The sequence below is a fragment of the Tursiops truncatus genome, chromosome 1, assembly GCF_011762595.2.
Source record: "Tursiops truncatus isolate mTurTru1 chromosome 1, mTurTru1.mat.Y, whole genome shotgun sequence".
Taxonomy (NCBI): Eukaryota; Metazoa; Chordata; class Mammalia; order Artiodactyla; family Delphinidae; genus Tursiops; species Tursiops truncatus.
Window position 1 is genome coordinate 40,233,032 of NC_047034.1, and position 8,303 is coordinate 40,241,334.

Sequence of the window (8,303 nt, forward strand, 5' to 3'; positions counted from 1 at the left end):
CATTATGACGATATAGTTCATAAGCTCCTCCCGGTGTTTTTCCCAATATATCATATATAAAAAGTGTCCTGAAGTCAGATGTGTCTGAGAAATCAACAAACAATGGGGAAGCTTTTTTGAAAGGGTTTTGAGCAGGGAGAGTCCGCCTCTAGTGTTGTACTTTCTCTGCAGATGTGCTGGCCAAAGTGGCCATTTCCTTCCTTTGTTCCTTACCTCATTTGTCCGGCTGGAATTTTATGTTTGTAGCACGTTCTGACTTTTAGGGGGAAAAGGGTGAAGTTACACATTCAACCATATAATATTGTAGATCTCGACTCCACCTCATCGTCTTTTTCAAAGGCAGCGAATTATATAAGTAAAAACAGACATCTAATGAATATGGCACTTACTTATGCATTCAATTGCATTTGCATTTCAAGTAAAATTTTAATTTCTTAACAAATGCCTACCTCTATTCCATGGTTATATTTTTAATGGTCATTTTCTTCCTAACTTGTGGTATATCACAGTTATTGACTGCATTTGCCCTCCAATTAAGCTAAAATAGTTTAGCCCATCACCCACCTTAACTTGTACCCTCATATGTTCCTCATATGTTTTCATATGAGGAACCCTCATATGTTTTCAACTTGCTACTCTCTTTTTTTTTTTTTTTTTTTTTTGCGGTACGCGGGCCTCTCACTGTTGTGGCCTCTCCCGTTGCAGAGCACAGGCTCCAGACGCTCCACTGACGGCCATGGCTCACGGGCCCAGCCGCTCCGCGGCATGTGCGATCTTCCTGGACCGGGGCACGAACCCGTGTCCCCTGCATCGGCAGGTGGACTCTCAACCACTGTGCCACCAGAGAAGCCCAACTTGCTACTCTTATTTCAGTGCTTGGTACTATACACAGACTGTATTTTTTTTTCTTTCAGTTTTTAATTGTGGTAAAATACATATAACATCAAATTTATCATCTTAACCGTTTTAAGTGTACAGTTCAATATAGACTGTATTTTTATTGTTAATGCTTGTTTTATGGACCTGCCTGCTTTTAACTTGTGGACTGTGTAAGCCCAATGTATACATATCTGTTGAAAAGAAAAAAAAAAGTCCTCAGATGCCTGCTAACAGCATCCAGAAGGAATCTGTGCAGAGTTTTTCTTTGCTTCCTTTTTTTCTTTTAATGGCCTAGGTCTGTTCCACAGGAAAAGGCTTGGTTTTCTAAGAAAATCTTGATAATCTGGATAATGATAATTGTTCTTTTAAACCTACCTGATCAGGTAATAATACTTTCTGCTACCCTGATACTTTAGCTTTTGAACAAAAAGATAAACATCTCTTTGGTTCTCTCGGCCTTCTGGTGAGGAAAGAACTGGTTCCTGTTTGGTCCAGAAGGGAACCAGGCAGGGAGTCAGCAAAATGCACAGTGTCCCAGGGCATGCTGGGAAGGGGAATCAGGGAGGCCCTGGGCCATGGCTGATAGCTGCTTCCCTGAACTCCTCTCTGTAGCTCTGTGCTCAGCTAGACACTGTCACTCACACAGCTCTGCCTGTGAAGGGTCTACAGCAGCCGGATCAGGAAAGTGAGGTGCACATATATATTAAAAGCAGCTCAAGGCCATAGTTAAGTGGCAAATGAACAATACAGATAGTAAAGTAAGAAACTCTGTGGTTGGAGGGTTAGAAAAAGCTTCATGGGAGAAGTGGGATTCTTGAGGCACCTTGAAAGAATAGACAGATTATTGGAGAAACAGAGGGAGAATTAAGGGCCTGCTGCTCAGGAAGTCTAAAAGCAGAGGAGGAAATGAACAGGGCATGTTGAGAAAACTTGTATCTCCCCAAACCATTTTACTATGAATTTTCTCCTTGTCTTGACCTTGAGTTGATTGCATGGGCTTTCACCAGTTGCAAAGTCTGTTTTTTTGCTTTCACCTCTTCTCGAATCCTTAACACAGCTTCTAGCATTTACCTTTTTATATTTCTGTGGATGAAAAATAGATCTGTCTTTTTCCTTTTTTGGACACTGTCTTCCTGAGGGTAGAGGTCATGGCCGTGATGGGTGACAGTGTTTCTGGGGAAAATACAAGGAGCTGTTCCTTGCCTGAATCTGGTACCCAAGGTTAGACTTCTCTCCCAGTAAGAGATGCCTGAGAGTGGTGTTGGGGAGCGGGGGTGATCATATCTTCAGACACTTCTGGGGTGCCTGTGACTATGGAACTTTGGGAAGGATCTCCCCATCACTGGCCATGAGCTTCTCCTGACAGAGATCACATGTGGAGTTTCTATGTTTATCCAACAGCAACACTGACCAGCCTCAGGGTTGGCACTGGCTGACACCTGGACCCCGAAGGCATTGATCAACTTTGTAGTCACTCCTGACCCTCTGGGGTCTCCATCTGGTTACTCAGCTTATCCTGATCACAGTGGTTTAGCTAAGAAGAAAGGGCTTCTGGGCAGAATGCCATTAGGAAGATTGTCCCTCAGGAAACAACACACCCTTTTATTTATGGTCTTTTCCTTTTCCCCCATCAAATCAGATTTTGCTTTCTCACACTACTTAGGTGAAAGAGACAAAGACTTGCATTTAATATGTAAAAGCTGTAGCTCGCATCTCAATTGCTATTATCCTAACAAAAAGACTTCTTTCAGTGCTTTAAAATCCTTTAGCTATTTACTTTCATTGTGTGGGTTACATTTACCTATTTTTTGTTACTAGTTTTATATAGCATAATCACAAGGAAAGGGAAGCAGTTCTATACCACTATTTTTTTTTTCTAGTTAGTCATCCCATTGCATTTTTGTTAAAAAAAAAAAAGAAAAGAAGAAGAAAATTCTACCTGGATTTTATGTAAAGGAATTGAAAATAAGTATAAGTTTTGAATTTAAAAAATAACTATTTTTTATCTTTTTTTCTTCTTATTTTTTACCTTACTTTCCAAGACACGTGATAAAATCACTGACACAGACAAGTATAAAAGCATTATATGCCCTAAATTTCTTTTGGTTTCCTTATCTGTAAAATGAAAGTTTACCCTGAATAGATTAAAAGAGATTTTTAAAGTTTCCTTCTAGTTTAATATTTATGGTTTACAGGAAGATATGGTGCTGTTTCTGTTGGAAATTCAAGGTGGTAATATCACTTTAAAAAAAAGAATAAAAAAGGAATAGAGGGAGAGACAAAAATTTGGCCTGAAGTAGATTGGGGATCACCACTTAAGACCTTAAGACCCCCGGTTCTGAAAATGGTCAGCATTATTGTGAACAGAAGTCAGCAGTCCTCCCACAGGGTCACTGCAGCCAAGGGTTTTGAGGCAAGTAACAAAAGTGTGTGAAGTGGTGGAGTGAGAGCCTAAGGGGAGTGGTAGGAGCCATAGTCAATAGGAGAGCTCCTGACCCCTACCTAAAACTATGTAAATTAAAAACTATGAAGCACTGGGTTGCCCAAAATACACAAACAAATCTGTGGCTATATTTGGTCCACAGGCTACTAGCTTCCCACTCTTAAATTCAAATCCAGCCAACCTCTTTATTTTTCAAATAAATATCTGAGGTCCAGAGAGGGGCAGTAATTTGCCTGAAGTCATACAGCTATTTAGTGGTGTAACAAGATCGAGAAGCCAGGTTTCTTGATTCCCAAGTCAGTGTTCTTCCATCTGATTATCCCCCAACTTAGATCTGTTCAAATCTACTGATTGTCAACACAGAATGGGTTTTGGTCTTATCTGAAAATTGGTTATAACAATACCTACTCTTAAAAGTAAAAGGAGGGCTTCCCAGGTGGCACAGTGGTTGAGAGTCCGCCTGCCGATGCAGGGGACACGGGTTCGAGCCCCAGTCCGGGAGGATCCCACATGCCGCGGAGCGGCTGGGCCCGTGAGCCATGGCCGCTGAGCCTGCGCGTCCGGATCCTGTGGCCCGCAACGGGAGAGGCCACAACAGTGAGAGGCCCGCGTACCCCAAAAAAAAAAAAAAAAAAAAAAAAAAGTAAAAGGAGATCTCCGCTAAAGTTACTTTTAAAAAGTGTTGACACATTATCAAGTCATTATTGAATCATGAATACTCTGGAACAGCCCCATCCAACAGCCACATAGGTAACTGAAAGTTTTCTAGTAGCCACATTTAACCGAAGTCAACATATGTGTCAAAAATATTATCGTTTCAACATGTAATAAATATAAGGATTATTAATGAGGCATTTATATTCCTTTTTTAATACAAATCTTTAAAATCTGATGTGTATTTTATGCTTACAGCATATCTTAATTTGGCCAGTCACATTTCAAGTGCTCGGTAGCCACTGTGGCTACCATATTGGACAGTGGAGTTCTAGAAGCTTCTTTATGTTCCAGTCTCACCCGGCGGAAAGCCAGCCATAGCAAAAAGTCCCCAGAGGTTTGTCTCTTTTAAGCCTCCTATTGCTAGTTAATTAAGTCCCTAAGCAACGGCTGAGTCATTGTAACTGCGGAAGACAGTTTAAGAAATCTGTCTTAAAGCCAAGAACATAGCTCCCCGCCTTAAAGGAGGAAGAGTCTGCATTGAATCAGGTGCCCTTGTGTGGGAGGGGAGAAGACAAGTCATTGACACCAATTGAGGAAAGCAGATAAGAGAAATGGGTCCCATTAGGGTCACTGTTTCCCTCCAGGCCACTATAAAGGAGAGTCTACAGTGCTTTACTCACTTTGTCCTCACAACCTGTCCAGAGGTGGGTACTACATTGTTCCCATTGTATGGAGGAGGAAACTGAGGCACAAAGACATCATGGAGCTTGCCTGAGGTCTTGTAGCTAGTAATCAGCAGAGCTTGTGCTCAACACCTAGATCTGATGGACTTCAACAAGTAGTTCTTAACCACTAGACTATACTTGGGGTGTTCTCACACCATCTCCAAATACCCAGGAGTACCACATGGATATTTGCATAAAAGTGTGCATAAGTGTTTAGTGTTTACATATAATTTGTTAGTGTCTATATGACTGAATGGCCTATTTTCAGGCAAATTTTAATCTAAAATAGTATCACTGCTTCGCAATAAAGTGGTAGTTTCTTGGGTTTTTTTAATCAAAGTATAGTTGCTGTACAATATTATATAAGTTTCAGGTGTACAATATAGTGATTCACAATTTTTAAAGTTTATACTCCATTTATAGTTATAAAATATTGGCTATATTCCCCATGTTGTACAATATATCCTTGTAACTTATTTTATACCTAATTGTTTGTACCTCTTACCCATCTACCCCCGTATTGCCCCTCCCCCTTTCCCTTAAAGTGATCTTAGTCTTTCTCTTTGCTATTCCTTGTCACCCTCCTACTGTTTCTGGTGGACTCTTGGAAGCAAAACTGTATAAGGGGGAGACACAGAGAGCAAAGACGTAGGAGGTAGATTCCAGGAGTCAGGGGGGCTGGCTCTCAGCAGAGGAGTGGGAATATCTATAACATCTGATTTGAGGTGGGAGAGGAGGGAAATATCAAAAATTTTGTTTGTCTATTAATTTTTCCTCCTACAATATCTACTACTAGAAGGGATGCTGTTACTTGAAATCACACAATGTCCATGATCCAAATGTGGCTTCAGCAAAGATTATATTTGGTTACTTCCCAATATTCTTGGAGATGGTGGCCAGCACTGGTTCAAATGGGGGCAGCCTAAAGAAGGGAGCCATTCACAGCCTCAGCCTGGGGGTGTCCTGAAGTCGAATGAGAATAACTTGGGTGTTATTTACAGCTTCAGACTCCAGAGCATGAAAGGCTCCAGGCCGCTTTAGCAACAGAAACCTCCAGGACACCCCCGGCCTGACTGTGGTCTGTGAATGGCTCCCTTCTTTGGGCTGCCTTCACAGCGCTCTCCTCACCTCTCGACTGTGTACTTACTGAAACCCCTAGCCCAGTGCCTAGCACATAATAGGTGCCTCGTACCTTTGAACCACAACACTTGGAACCCACTGGTGAAACCACTTTACAAGGAATAAAAGCTGTCATTCATATGCTTCTTTATAGAGCATTTTCGTAAAGCTAATTTCTTTAATCGTCACAACTTCTTTGATTGTGGGGCGGGAAAGGAAAATCTTATATTTTCTTGGAAATAAGTAAACAAACTGAGGTTCAGAGGGCCCAAGGTTCATGCAGTTATTAAGTAGAAGATCTGTCTCTTGAATTCGGGTTTCTGATTCCAAATCCCAAGTGTTTCCCTTGGCCTGGGGGAGGAGTTGGAAAGCTGCTGGTTCCTCGTCCCACCACCCCTCCTTTGCCCTCGCTCAGTCAAGCTGGAGATGGACAGAGCCACCCTTCTCTTAAGTGATTCTCCTCCGGCTCAGCTTCCATGACTGAGGACCATCTTGGTGCCAGGTACTAGGCTAAGTGCCAGGGCTGTAAAGAGGAATAAGACAGGTGAGGAACTCCCATTCCACTAGGGGTTCCTGGATGTTTCTGCTGCACACCTGGAAGAGAAATGGGGTGCATGTGCTCTTGGAAACAGGGCAGGAGGCAGCAATGGTCAGAATAAAGGCAAAATGTCAACAAGAGCCCCAAGCTGAGAAAAATCATAATGTGAACAACAAAGAGACAACTGCAAAGAAAGCTGAAATTGAGTTCCAAGCTCCCCACCCCACGCCATTCCCAATATCCCCTAAGAATGTCTTGTGGTTAGAAAGATCTTGGTAAATATAGGCCATATCTTGAGCAAGTTGACCCCAAGAGCAGAGGGGGACATAACCCCTTTGAGGGCTTCCTCCTCACCTGGACAGATGGGGAACTACTGCTGGCGTGCTGGGGTGGGAGATGAAAAGGGGATGCAGCGTCTGTCATGTCTATTGACTAAGCCTCAGAACTTCTTCTGGTTCTGGTTTGGCTGTGTGTTATTGGTTTTGTGTCACAATGTGTGTGAATCCGTTTGTGAATTTAATCCTGAGAATTAGATCATTCCATCACAAGACTGTAACTCAGGGAGCAAATGTAGGGAGACATCAAAGAGACGCTGCCCCTGGTTGGGTGGCTGGATGAAGGGGAACCCCACCAACAAAAACAACCACAGAGCTTGCCTCCCTCTTCAACAGAGTGCAGCCCAGGTGAGATATTTTTGTTCCACTGGCAGGGAGGGAATACCCCATAGGCTAACTTGAAGGCTCCTATCTTCCAGAAATGGACAGGAGTTTATTTTTCAGTAAGGAAGAAGCCAATGGACCGCTCCCCACTGCCTGTCTCTGCCCTGCCCAGCTTCCCTACTACTGACACCTCTGAGCGGGTACCCAACCTCAGTGACCCACCCACTAGGAACACTGACCAGTAGTGACCTGGCAGATGTTCCTCTTGCAGAAAATTCAGTTCCATTCAATGCCTAAAGGCCAGCTGCCTACCTGAACAGCTCAGTTACTGCCAAGGATGCTCCCAGGAGCTCTATTTCCCATCTTCTCAGAGGGGCTTGGTATTGAATGATGTGAGGACTCCATCCTGAAAAGACAAGTGATGCTGACATTGGCTGACCACCAGGCACTGTTGGGCCTAAACTAATCCTCACCACAAGCTTAAAGAAAACTATAATGACCTCTACGACACAGATGGGGACACTGAGCCTCAGAGAGATGAAATGCCATCACCATAGTCACACAGCCAACAAATGACTAGTCCTGAGTTTCATCACAGACCTGTGTGATGCCAAAGCCCATGCCTCACCCATCACATCGCTTGGCCTTTTGGTAGTTTTGGCACCACAAGGGCAACAACTTAACATTCTGGTGCAGCAATGCCAGCGTAGGCAGGGGACAACTGTGGCTTGTTTGTAGCCCCTCCCCATCTTGGGAAAATAAGTCTGCTCAGCCCCAGGGTTTCCCATTCAGTGTAAGGCCTGGGCCCTGGTATTTTAATAAACTCTCGGTGGTTCCCGTGGGAAATCGTGGACCACTGAACTAGGCATTCTCTAAGCCCATAGTGCATGCACCCGTGGATTATTGAGTGCTAACTGTCCAGACACTTTATGTTCCTCATCTCACGTAATCCTCCTGAAAACGCTGTCAGGTAAAGAAATTTCAGTAAATCGTGCAAGGTACCACAGCTGGAAAATGGCAGACCAGGGAACCAAACAGGGGCAATCTAGCACCAGAGGCTGCAGGATTAGCCACTACTCCATATGGCCTCCCCACTTGTTCTGCCACATCTTAACAGGGTCTCCTGGAGAAAGTATCTTCCCTCCGGTGAAATGAATTGACTAGTAGGAATACTTCTCTAACCACAGGGCTGAGGTTGATAGGACATTTTGAGACAAACAAAATTTTCAACATTTCCCTCTTCTCCCACCTCAAATCAGATGCCACAGATATGCCAGCTTTTC